At 37.8% G+C, this 13,876-nt stretch overlaps 1 long non-coding RNA gene across 1 annotated transcript in view; it reads right to left on the minus strand.

Moving 5' to 3' along the window:
• Window positions 1-11,281, minus strand: part of LOC150083613 (uncharacterized) — a 73,791-nt gene extending 62,510 nt beyond the window's left edge. The window contains exon 1 of the long non-coding RNA XR_016547182.1: window positions 11,219-11,281. This is a non-coding gene — a long non-coding RNA (uncharacterized LOC150083613). The remainder of the gene's footprint in view (window positions 1-11,218) is intronic.
• Window positions 11,282-13,876: the final 2,595 nt, after the last annotated feature.

A 13,876-nucleotide genomic window follows, 5' to 3' on the forward strand; every position in this document is an offset into this window, starting at 1 on the left:
TAACATAATAATAATTTTATCATAAAATTAAAAAATATATGAAAGTACAAATAAACAAAAAATTTTTTGTTCATTTTTTTTTTTTTCTCAGCAAAATAAAATAAAGTGGGCTATATTTTACTTACCTTCAGTTTGTATATGCACACAGTGGCTGTCCCAGATAGGACTACAGTTCTCCACTCCCCCCCCCCCAGCTTTCTTGCATAATTTTTGTTCCATTTACTTATTTATTTTTTCTTATTATTATTATTGTATTTGTTAGCCGTCAAGTACTGTAATGCATATCAACCCTTTCATCATTATTATTATTATTATTATTATTATTATTTTTAGTCATGTGGTGCAAGGAAGCCTGAGGCTTATGGTGCACCAGCCAAAAAAAAAAAATTCCTGCATTACCCTGAGAGAGAGAGAGAGAGCATTAGCATTAGTAGAGGCATTTGATGCAAGAAAGCAAGCTTATGCAGCATCAGCCAAAAAAAAAAAAAAAAAAAAACCCACTTCCACTTCACCCCTCTGTTCATTCAAAATACCTGTCCAGCTGAGCCTTAAACTTATTTAGGCTATCAACCTCCACGACAAGGGATGGATGTGTGTTCCACCAACCAACCACCCGCTGGCTAAAGGCAAATTTCCGCACGTCTATCCTACATCTGTCTTTCCTCAATTTGAATTTATGCCCTCGCAGGTGATTATTCTGAGCAAGAGGAAGAATCCCATCAGCATTGAGCATGCTCAAACCATTCAAGGCTTTATACACCTCTATCAGATCACCTCGCTGGTGCCTAGTCCCCAGACACTGTAATTTGCAAAACTTAAGCCTTTCTTCATAAGAGCACCCCTTTGTCTTTACATTTGTACTTTACATTTGTCAATGTTAAACTTCATTTGCCACCTCTCAGCCCATCTGCTCAACCTTTCCAGATCCTGTTGCAGCAGCATAGTGTCAGTAGTGTCCTTGACAACCCTGCCAACCTTTGTATCGTCTGCAAACTTCGACATTAAGCTTGATATACCATCATCAATATCATTTATAAATACAGAAAACAATAATGGACCCAACACTGAGCCTTGAGGGACTCCACTAATAACATTAGTCCACGACGAGCAGTGTCCATTGATTACCACTCTCTGTCTTCTCCCCCTCAACCACCCCTGAGAGAGAGAGAGAGAGAGAGAGAGAGAGAGAGAGAGAGAGAAGTAGAAGGGAATTGTCAAGAAAGCAAGAAAGAGAAGTATGATGATATCCAGCTCAGGACCTGGGTTTGCCAAGCCCATAACTCACCAAATGTGAGCCACTGGGGATACTTCTATGATCAAGGCATAAAACAACTGATCTATTAATGGGAGAAATGTGTTACTAGACATGAAGAATACATTGAAAAGAATTAAAGTTACTGTGAAGTTTCACCTTTCTGGGTCTATTATTTCTAGGTAAGGATACGAACTTTTTTGATACCCTCTCCTAAGGTAAAGGATTTTTCACTTAACAAAACTTTCACTAGTTTTAAGTACTAAGCCTGAACTTTCTTTTTTTTCTGTCTGCAAAATACTATTACATGTAAAGACAACCATGTTTACATGACAGAAGCTATGGTATCAACTGAACAGAAAAAATTTATACATTTGATTTATGCAAGCTCACAATTCAAGTCTAGTCCGTATGTGCTCTGCAGCACTCTTATAAAGAAATTTTAGGTTACTAAGTCAATAACATGCAGCCCTTTTATCTGACAACCTCCAATTTAACCAACCCATTTTCTGTGACTCCCCCTTTCTCAAAATATTTTCATAAAATAATTTTTTTCTTTTCTAGATATGATGGAGAAAGATATTACAATTCATATAGTTAATTTAATATTAAATAATTACTGCTTAGAGTATGTTGAGCCTAATGTATCTTATATATTAGTTAAGAAATACATAAAATCCAAGGAAGTGAAGCCAGTGGACATCGCTGGACAGTGCAGTGTCGAGTCAGTTTGGTGTGACATAGCATTGGGAGATCAAAATTGAGAGTAGGAGTGTGCTATAGGCCTAATGACTCTGATGAGTATAATAAGATACTGTACAGGGAAATAGAGTGGGCCAGTAAATCAGAGAGTCTTATAATGGGAGATTTTAATTTCCCAGATACTGACTGGAATTTGGAGGCTGGTCACTCACACACTAGCAAGGCTTTTGTGGATTTATTGGATGATTGTTTTCTACATCAGCATGTTCAGGAGGCAACTAGAGGAAAGAATACTCTTGATTTGATTATCAGCAGTGATTCTTCATGCATTAAGAATCTGCAGATAAATGAACCACTAGGTGGCAGTGATCACAGTGTGCTGAAGTGGGGTTTACTCAAAGAGGTAACTACCATTAGGGGTAAAGGGAAGGGTTATTGCTTTCGTAAAGGCGACTACGATGGACTCAGACAGTATTTAAATTCTATACAGTGGGATCAACTGATGATGTTACCAACAGCAAATGCAAAATGGGAAGCATTCAAAGAACTTATCTTGGAAGCTACTAGGCTTTACATACCAACTAAGAAATATTGTTCAAGGTTTAGGCCTAAATGGATGTCAGATGAACTAATGAGGCATATGGCAGAGAAGAAAAATGCATGGGATACATACAAATTAACACGTGACACAGAAGCCTATGATAGATACAAGTTGATCTGTAACCAAGTTACAAAGGAGGTTAGGCAGGCGAAGGCAGATTACAAGAAATCTTTGGCAAGGGATGCAAAGAAAAACAGCAAAGAGTTCTTTACTTATGTAAACTCTAGAAGGAAGGGGATGAATCAGATTGGTCCACTTGATATCGATGGGTCAACTGTTGATGATCCTGCTCAGGTAGCTAACAAACTAAACGAATATTTTGCATCGACATTCACACATGAGGAGTTATTTAGTGAGGGGAAAGCCAGAGGTGTATTCAACTCTAGCAGTAAGCTAGAGAATCTTGTAATAACTGAGAGTAAAGTGGAGGAGAAATTGTTGAAGATAAACACAAGAAAGGCACCCGGGGTAGATGGGATCTATTCAGTTATATTAAAGGAGGCAGCAAAGGAAGTAAGCAAACCCTTAGCCATAATTATGAGAGCTTCCTTGGACTCAGGGGAGGTACCCACAGACTGGAGATCTGCAAATGTCACCCCAATTCACAAAGGAGGATCAAAGGCTGACACAAGTAATTATAGACCTGTGAGTTTAACTTCTGTTCCAGGAAAAGTAATGGAGGCACTAGTTAAAGAAGCACTGCAGGATCATTTAGACAAGACTTCAGCTATAGCTCGGACACAGCATGGTTTTGTTAAGGGGAAGTCTTGCCTGACCAATTTGATTGGATACTATGATGCAGTCACAAAGGAACTGGATGCAGGGAATAACTTTGATATTATATACTTGGATCTTAGAAAGGCTTTTGATACTGTTGCACATGGAAGACTGCTGCACAAATTGGAGCAGTGTGGCATTCTAGGCAAATTGCTGCTGTGGATAAAGGGGTGGCTGAGGGGGAGAAGACAGAGAGTGGTAATCAGTGGACACTGCTCGTCGTGGACTAATTTATTAGTGGAGTCCCTCAGGGCTCAGTCCATTATTGTTTTCTGTATTCATAAATGATATTGATGAGGGTATATCAAGCTTAATGTCGAAGTTTGCAGACGATACAAAGGTTGGCAGGGTTGTCAAGGACACTACTGACACTATGCTGCTGCAACAGGATCTGGAAAGGTTGAGCAGATGGGCTGAGAGGTGGCAAATGAAATTTAACATTGACAAATGTAAAGTACTACACATGGGAAACAGCAACCCCAGAGCAACGTATCAACTCTGTGGTACTACACTGACAGTGGTAGAGAATGAAAGGGACCTGGGGGTAGTTGTGCAGGCAGATATGAAGTTCTCTCGGACAGTGCAGACGGGCTGCAAGAGTAGCTCATGGTGTATTGTCAATGATATATAGGAATTTTTCAAGCAGGGATAAGGAGGTGATTATTCCCTTGTATAAGGCAATGGTCAGGCCACACCTAGAGTACTGTATACAGGTCTGGAGGCCTCGTTTCAAGAAGGATGTAGAGCTGCTGGAACGAGTACAGAGAAGGGCAACAAGATTAGTGAATGGAACAAAGGGGTGCTCTTATGAAGAAAGGCTTAAGTTTTGCAAATTACAGTGTCTGGAGACTAGGCACCAGCGAGGTGATCTGATAGAGGTGTATAAAGCCTTGAATGGTTTGAGCATGCTCAATGCTGATGGGATTCTTCCTCTAGCTCAGAATAATCACCTGAGTGGGCATAAATTCAAATTGAGGAAAGACAGATGTAGGATAGACGTGCGGAAATTTGCCTTTAGCCAGCGGGTGGTTGGTTGGTGGAACAGACTTCCATCCCTTGTCGTGGAAGTTGATAGCCTAAATAAGTTTAAGGCTCAGCTGGACAGGTATTTTGAACGAACAGAGGGGTGAAGTGGAAGTGGTTTTCTTTTTTTTTTTTTTTTTTTTTTGGCTGATGCTGCATAAGCTTGCTTTCTTGCATCAAATGCCTCTACTAATGCTAATGCTAATATGGAATACACATTACAGAGAAAATATTGAACTTGAAAGGGATTACGCTAAAACTACTTTTAACAAGATTGACTTACTTTTATTATATACAATGAGTGTACAGAAAAACAAAGAATGTCAAATATATTGACAACAGTTCTTCAATACTGATTAAAACTAAACTGATTAAAAAGGAACAAAACTTATAAAAGAATAGCTATAATATAGTGCAGCAGTACCCACATTTCTTCCACTCTTGAGTCACACTTGGAGTTTAGTGGTGACAGTTACTGAACTCAATGGAGATTTCCCTAATCTCTCATGAAATGTTTGAAGAAGGTAGTGACACACAGTCTGGGAGCCACTGGTTTGGAGATTCAGATGTTCCTGATTGGAGAATATTTGCCTTTAAAAGATATTGGTCAGCTGATTGAAGATCACTTAATTGTAGGAAGGTAGAGTCATTTTATCATGTGGTTATCTCCTTTATCATGTTCAAGTCAGCTAGGTTGTAAGTTTGGGTTAGGGGAGGGCAGGAGAGCGGGTTGTTATGCCTGTACATGTACAGATTGTCTTGAAATTCTATTGGAATATGCTGCTGCCACCTATTAACTGTTGTTTGCAAATAATAGTAGTCATTTTAATATTTATAATAGTGTCAAAAATTGGCAGATTGCAAGATTATAACTTTTCAACAAGATTTATGTGGACTTGAAGGACAAAATTGAAAAAAAAATACACCCTAATTCAGATCCAGAAATTGCTGAAACTGAATTAAATGACACATATATAAATGTAGAGGGTATTACTGAAACTGAAAAAAAAAAAAAAAAAAGAGTAATAGTAAGTTTTTATTTTTCATGGTTTTTAAATTTTTCTGGTTAAAAAAGTTTTTTTTACATTTTTATTTTTAAAAATTTCATTCTGATTTTAATTTTTGCAAAAATCTTTCTCCTTGTTTCGCTATGAAGTCAAAATAATAAAAAATTAATATACTGGAAAAGCATTAATGTGCATGGGTTTTTCAATTTTTACAAACTTACAAATTTCTAGGGATAAAACTCACTCTGGATAGCACACATACTGTCTGGAAACTCACTAAAGAAAGGATTAATACTGATGGATCAGCCATTATTCCCATAATAGGACATGTATAACATTTATCCGAAAAATCAAACCATATATTTTATTGTGTCAAATTAGGTAGAAGGTCAGAGGTTGCCTATTTGTGTCCAATGTAGACTTTGTTTTTTTTTTGTATTGTCACTATAATTGAAAGGTTGCTCCTCTAAGACATTTGCTGTTTTCTGTGCAGAACTTAAGAATTTGTTTGTGGTGTCTATGTATGATCCAGGACAGGCATACAGCAAGTGGTGTAAATTTTATTGTCATAGCAACCACCCATTGCACTCAGGTAACAATGGGCTACAGATTTTTTTGTGAGGTCATGTGATTTTAACACACAATATGGGTATTTTCAAACAAGCACTCTACCACACAGATATGGTTGGCCACTTCATGCTGGAATAAAAAAGATGTCTGCAGCATGTTTGTCTACATATCCAGTTAACCTACAACTAGTAAATCATCAGTTTGGGACTGTTATTCATTATGGAGGATGAACTGGAAGTAGGGGTAGAAAATTCTTTTAATTGTAATAGAAAATTCTTTTAATTTTTTTTTATATAACTGTGGAAGGGTAACTATTTTTTCTGGAAACAAAAATAAATACACTCAACCACTTCTTAGAGATAATTTTCATCATAGCCCTTTTTAAAGATCTGCGTGAAAGATCTCATGATTCCAGTTTTATTTTACCAGTGTCACAGATAAAATTCTTGAGATTTTGTTCTTTTTGGTGAGACTGATATCCAGAAACAAAATGGATTTTTTTTTTCAGTTTCTTTTATATTTGACTTTAGCTTATGATGTCTGTGACCACAATGGTCAAGAAATGGCTCAACTGCTTCTTTTCTCTTCTCCTCCTCCTCCTCCTCTATGGTTCCAGATAATTAGGGTATTACCTATGTATCTCAACCAGGTTTTGAATTCTAGCTCCTGGGTTTTGCTATATCATACTTGAAATAACTAGTGAAACATACATAAGCAGAGGGGAGAGAGGATTTCCATTGATCACACTATATTTGGGAATACAGGCATACCTTTACTGCATATATTACTCCAGAACCACGAGCCATCCAACCAACACAGCAGTTGTATTGATCTGTGTATTTTTAATAATTACATTTTGGTGGGACTGGAATCTATGAGAATACATCCGAGCTCTTGTATTCCTGCCAAGCTCTTCTTAAATTATTTTGAAAATCTATAGCAAAATAATAATTTATTCTTTGGATACAATGATCATTTTTATTAGAGTGTAATTTGAGTTTCTAAACGTTTACAATACAGTGTATTAGGCTGAACTTACTTTATGAAAAACTAATACTAATATTTTCTCTACTAATTATTATTATAATCTTAAATTATAGGTGAAAACCTCACACCCCCGAGCAGGACCGTCAATCTCCCAACACCCAACCGCGAACGACTACAATATGAATCTACCCCCCATATACCGCCATAAATGAATCAAGCCAAAACAACCATCAACCAAAATAAGCATGCATTCAACTCTCATACCACGTCAAGGGAATCGGAAAGAATCACGGAAAGATAGCGGCCACCAACCTCCAAAAACCAACCAACACAACAAGCCACCATGGTAAATAGAATGCTCATGAAAATTACTACAGCAACCAATTGAGCTCAGATTAAAAAATAATAATAATAAAAATCCCATGTTTCCCAAGCTTTTGCTCGTGGTCCCCTTTTGGCTTCGAAAAATAACCACGGATCCTCTCATCCTAGCTCACTTAAATATGGTGTGTCCAGGTGAGGTATCCAAAATTAAAAATTTATATCTCAGAACTGATTTATTATATGTTTACAATCTATCTTTTTCAGACTAACACAAAAAATAACTGAATAAACTGTTTCTATTGAAGTATACAATCAATCGTACCTCATAGGCTACTAAAGCGAAGAATGGTGGTGTTTTTTCGTCTCACAAAGTCCTTTAAAGTTGGGAGTGCTTGTACACAACTGAAGTCTCATGTCAGGTGCGACATCCAATCTGTAACAATATTTAGAAAAGTAAAATTCAAAGTAGCCATTACAGAAATTATCCACGGAACCCCCCCCCCCGGAACTGTTCGCTGATCCCTTGAGATCCACGGAGCACAGTTTGGGAACCACTGCCTTATAGGAAGAGAAGTACGGTATTGAAGGCATATTCAGTTATAACTAAATAATTACATTTTATTTGCAGAGGGCTAAATTTGGAATCTGGTACCCCTGGAGGTGGCCGACAAACAGTCGAAGTGAAGGATGTGATTGGTTCTGTTGAAATAATGGACACAATTGCTTCTCCCTTCCACGTGCTACATGACGAGTTACTGGGAAAGGTTATGTGGCAAACAGAAGATCACGTGAAGGAAGTGAACTGAGAATAATAGTTGCAGTTAGAAGGAAAAACACACTTATTGGAAAGGTCATGTTTTTATTATTATTATTAGCTATATGGTGCAAGGAAGCCTGAGGCTTATGCTGCACCAGAAAAAAAAAAAATTCTGAATTACCCTGAGAGAAAGAGAGAACAAGAGTCAGAAGTAGAAGGGAATCACCAAGAGAGAAGAATGATGATATCCAGCTCAGGACCCCGAGTGTGCCAAGCCCATACTCACCAGCTGTGAACCCCTGGGGTTAAAAACAATTCCCGACTTAGGCTTTCATTTTTGTTTAGTGAAAAACAAGGTTAGGTTAGTTAAGCCACTAATTCAGGACAGATTCAAGAAAAAGAAGTGTGGGTTTTTTAATATATTTTCATTTTAGGAAAAAAAGGATAAAGTTAGTTTCTGCCATTAATTCGGATAAATTCAAGCACAAGTGTGGATTTTTTTTAATATATTTTAATTTTAGTGAAAGAAGGTTCGGTTAGTTCCACTAATTCAAGATGGATTCAAGCAAAGGAGTGTGGGTTTTTTAATAGACTTTAATTTTAATTTATCAGTTCGTCCCACCCTTTCACTGTTACTATCTTGTTTTTGGCAATTAGTCGTTACCGTATGTTACCGAGAAATGTCAGTTGATGAAGAAAAGGTCATGTGATTATTGCTCTCTCTCATTGTCCAGAGTTCTGTGATTGGGTGATTATTGCGAATGTATAGTTTGTTTATTTGCATTTTTAATTATTTGCTAATATGCTTGTGAGTTTACCAGGAAGTCTGTTAGTTTTTGTTTGCTGTGGTTTGATGTAGATGTCCTCATGCTGCTGACGTGATTTCTTTTCTTCCTTGCGTTTGTTTTCTGTTTAACCCTAAAATTAGGACTATGAGCATTTAGGGCGTAAGCTTCAAGCTATGGAAAAGTCTAGACTATGTATAAGTATAGTGCAAAAGCATCAATAATACATAGCGAAATCTGAATGAACAGATTATTAGCAAAGCGGCATCGTTTTAAGTTATATGACTTAAAACGATGCCGCTTTGCTAATAATCTGTTCATTCAGATTTCGCTATGTATTATTGATGCTTTTGCACTATACTTATACATAGTCTAGACTTTTCCGTAACTTGAGGCTTATGCCTTAAATGCTTATAGTCTAAATACATCATACACCATCAGGCATCTCTCATATTGTGGAGTTATACTTCATAACTGTTTTGCCATCATTGCATCACTTGGGTACCTACCCAACCACCGAAGAAGGGCCAAATAGCCCTGAAACGGCACCAGGGGGAGCCTGATGATGTCTGGAGTTTCCAAGAATAGGTAACAACAGTCTTCCCCACTTGGGAAGCGTTGCCTATTCAAGGAGTTTGAGTTTTTGAGTGGTGTGAGTTGAAGCAGTTACTGTCCCTTTCATTCTTCTACGCCGTTTCTTTTCCTCTTCCACTCCTATTATTACTTTCCCTCTACCTTTTTGCTTTTTTAAGACTAATAGGGACAAGTGGATAGTCGAGTTATTATCCCACACATATATAAAATAGCCCTGAAACGGCACCAGGGGGAGCCTGATGATGTCCAGAGTTTCTAAGAATAGGTAACAACAGCCTTCTCCACTGGGGAAGCGTTGCCTATTCGAGGAGTTTTGAGTTTTTGAGTGGTGTGAGTTGAAGGAGTTACTGTCCCTTTCATTCTTCTACACCGTTTCATTTCCTCTTCCACTCCTACTATTACTTTACCCTTTTGCTTTTCTAAGTCTAATAGGGACAAGTAGATAGTTGAGTTATTATCCCACACATATACAAAATAGCCCTGAAATGGTGCCGTCTGGGTGGTATCCATCTGAGAATAAGTAACATTAGTTTTCTCCTCAGGTGAAGCGTTACTTATTCGAATTAGTGCAATATCATGGCAACTCGTTGTGAAGGTATTCACAATATGAGATATAACTTAAAACGATGCCGCTTTGCTAATAATCTGTTCATTCAGATTTGGCTATGTATTATTGATGCTTTTGCACTATACTTATACCCAAAAATTAGGTTATTAGCTTTTTTATTTTGCTTTTTTGTTTCTGATTGCAACCATTTTTGCCAGTTCGGGTGTTTCAAAATTTTTGACCGTCTGCGACAAACCTGTTTGTCGCGAAGCTTTTCTCTGAATAATCAAGTGACAGGAGGAGGAGGAGGAGGATGATGATGAGCAGTCGTGTCATTCATTTCCACCGTTCGTTGGCCACGCCCAGGGGTACCGTGTTCTAAATTTTACCTTTCAGAGATATCCACCGCCGTTAGTAGTTCATTGTTACAGATGAATGAATGAATGACCGACTCAAGAATTAAAAATAACGTAGAAAACAATTTAAAAAGTTTGAGATCGGATTTTAAAAAATAATTGGAACCGAAGATGCTTGCGACTTGCTGTCAATGTGATGCTGATTTTCTATTGAACGACAGACGTATTATGAACAGGTGTCAAAATGGAAAATTTTACGGAATGTAAATTAGCTTATGTTCAATAATCAAGAAATACACGGCATTACTGATGCTTGTGACGAAACGGAATGTATTTCATACGCTCCGGTCGATTTAGAGTCCCCGTTATTACTGAATCGTACATACAAATTACAGCTGCAGTTAAAACTAAAATATATATTTGTGGATTCAGTTCCTGAAAGGTTGCTTTTTTTTTTTTTTTTTTTATACAGTTTAAGGTTTACCTTAGTTTTTAATTAACCTTCATTCCTTACCACGTTTTCTTGAGAAAGTTGATTTGGTTAATTTTGTAGGAGGAAAAAGCAACGAATTCTGTGGAAAAATTGAGCATCGTGGACGCCGAATGGGCATTGGACAATCCATTCGATTCCTACGATTATGATGGAATCATAATCGTAGGAAAAGCAATTGATACGAAACATTTACCTTTGTGTAGTGCCTTAACTTGGAGGTTGATTCCAATGTGCAGATTTAACAGGAAACACAAGATCAATTACCTGCAATACTGCTAACCGCATTTTCACTTAACGATGAAGTTGGACTTATTTTTTTGACTTGTTTTTCGGCAGTAGTCATAATATAACTTAATTTGAATAATAATACATATTCAACGATATGAAAACCACACTAATAGAAATTAATAAGAGTGCTTATCAATTGTGAAACTGTACAGCACCTCAACTGTGATTTTGGGTACCACTCGTTAGGCTCATCATATAGTTCTATGTACAGAGTAATAAGATATCTTACTACTCTGTGGTTCTATGTTTGTTTACTAGTTAGTTTCCTTTATTGGCGATAGATGTCTATGACCACTACGCTGTGGTTTATGGCTGTTAAGAATACATCATTTCCTCCCCAGAGGAGCTCGGCAGGAAATGATTCCAGTTGACACTAGAAGGTTAGAGTACTGTACTTAGTTAAATTATTGTGTTTCACAAGACCGACATCCCACGTAGGGTCATTTCAGCCCTTATGGTACAAGCGGAAGAAAACGTCGGTAACACTGTAATGGTGTAGTAATAATTACGTGGCTTGGCTCGCAGATTAGCAAGTACGTACAAATTAAAATTATTACATTAGGGTTACCCGTAATTCAATACATTAATCCGCATTTCTATCTGTAAATTGCGTGTGTTTTGCTGGACGAAAAAAACCCCAGTTTCTGGGGGGGGGGAGAAACCTTGCTATCTACGCGTGAGACCGACTAACTCAGTCACGGAGTGATAAAACCCCATTAAAGTTCCTCGCGTCATCGACGGGATTCGAACCCGGGCCTTTTCCACCCGGTGCGTGGAGGACGGTGGCGATACTACTGTGCGCGCAGACAGTAAGTACGTACATGTATGTATGTGTTTCCTGTCTATGGTGGCTCCTAGGCGTATATCTATCTACACCTAATGTCTTCCCGTCGATGACGCGAGGAACTTTAATGGGCTTTTTTCACTCCGTGGCTGAGTTAGACGGTCTCAGGCGTAGATAGCAAGGTTTTTCTCCCCAGTAATTGGGTTTTTTTCGTCCAGCAAAACAGGCAAATCGACCATATAACATACGCAATTTACAGACACAAATACGGGTTAATGTATTTAATTACGGGCAACCCTAAAATAATAATTTGATTTTTTTTTTTTTTTTTTTTTTTTTGACACCTGTCTGTCTACGTGTGTAGCACAGTGGTATCACCATCCTCCCCACACCGGGTGGAAAAGGCCCGGGTTCGAATCCCGTCGATGACGTGAGGAACTTTAATGGGCTTTTTTCACTCCGTGGCTGAGTTAGTCGGTCTCAGGCGTAGATAGCAAGGTTTTTCCCCCAGAAACTAGGGTTTTTCATCCAGCAAAATAGACAAATCGACCATAGAACACACGCAATTTACAGACATAACACATAAACGGGTATATGTAATCATTTACGGGAGACCCTAATATAATAATTTACATCTAATGTCTCTGTGATGGAATACAGAATCTCTGTGAACGGGCTTGACATATTATTAGTACAGAGGTTCCCAACCTTTCTTGGTTCACGGCGCCCTTAGCGTTCCAGTAATTTTTTCACGGCACCCCCTAGGCCAAAAGAAATACCTAACACAGTGGTTTTTGATCTTTTAATATATACCTATATAATAATTTTATTCTTTATATAAAAAAAGAATATTTTATTCTTTATATATTTGTATAATTGATCTTTATACTAAATAAAGATAAATTATAGATCACCACAAAATTAAAAAGATACGGTACAATGGATATTGTACCGTACCCTTTATATTGTACCCTTTTATAATGAAATAAATATTAATAAAAATAATAATAAATTTCAAAATAATAATAACTTTAAGTAACTTAAACCCAAATTACACGGCACCCCAAGAATGTTGTTGCGGCACCCTGGTTGAAAACCACTGTAATGTGTGTTTATGATTTTCGAGAGGCAACCAGATCAGTGTTGAATCCAGGGGGGGGGGGGGTGAAAGTCATCCCCGGTGAAAAATAGTAATTTTTATTTTAATATTCGTTAAAAGACCTAGGACGTCGAAATTTTCGGTACATCATTTGTTTAACTTTAATTGAAATTTTCTTTTTACTGCGCTCTTTACCAGATTATTTTAATTACCGCCCCCTAAAGGACATTTTTAGACAATTTTTTCCCTAATCCCCCCCCCATGAAATTTTAAACAAGAAAATACTTTATAATTACTCTTTTTATTCAATGGCATCCCTGAGCCTGATGCTTCTTAGGTAAAAGTTTCGGTATGATATCAGTAAATTTAATTCTAATGTCTCCTCTTGAACTTAATAGAATAGAATCTTTAATTGCAGCAATGATAGACATACAATTAGTCCCGTCACGGCATGGTGGTGCCAGGGGTTAACAAAACATATTTACAAAAGAGATACACGTGAGAAAAAAGATAAATCAGATTATTAACAAAGCACAGTTTTACATTTTCAGTTCGACGAGGATACCCTTCCTGTATTTTTTATTATTGACCACTTCTTGGAGGTCCCCGTCGATGGCTTGCAGTGAGGGCAGCATTTGCTTTGGCAGGAATCTGTCGGTTAGTACTAGCCGGTTACGGTTTGCTAGCAGCTGTGCTGAAGACCGGAGATAAGGGGGAGGAATACGCCAATAGCAGTGATCCCAGAAGTTCGGCTCTGTAATTTTACCGGTGGCCATCTTGATGGTGAACAGCAGCCTTCTTCCTCCGATGTAGGACCGGAGCCTGCGTAGGTAAAGAGCTTCTGCTAACTACGTTGATCTGAGTGCTGGGGGAAGGTGGAGTTTGCTGTTGGCCCATTTTAGAAGCCAGAATTCGGCAGAGAATATTCTT

The sequence above is a fragment of the Mastigoproctus giganteus genome, chromosome 7 (genome assembly GCF_048544385.1).
Source record: "Mastigoproctus giganteus isolate SK-2022 chromosome 7, ASM4854438v1, whole genome shotgun sequence".
NCBI classification, from domain to species: domain Eukaryota; kingdom Metazoa; phylum Arthropoda; class Arachnida; order Uropygi; family Thelyphonidae; genus Mastigoproctus; species Mastigoproctus giganteus.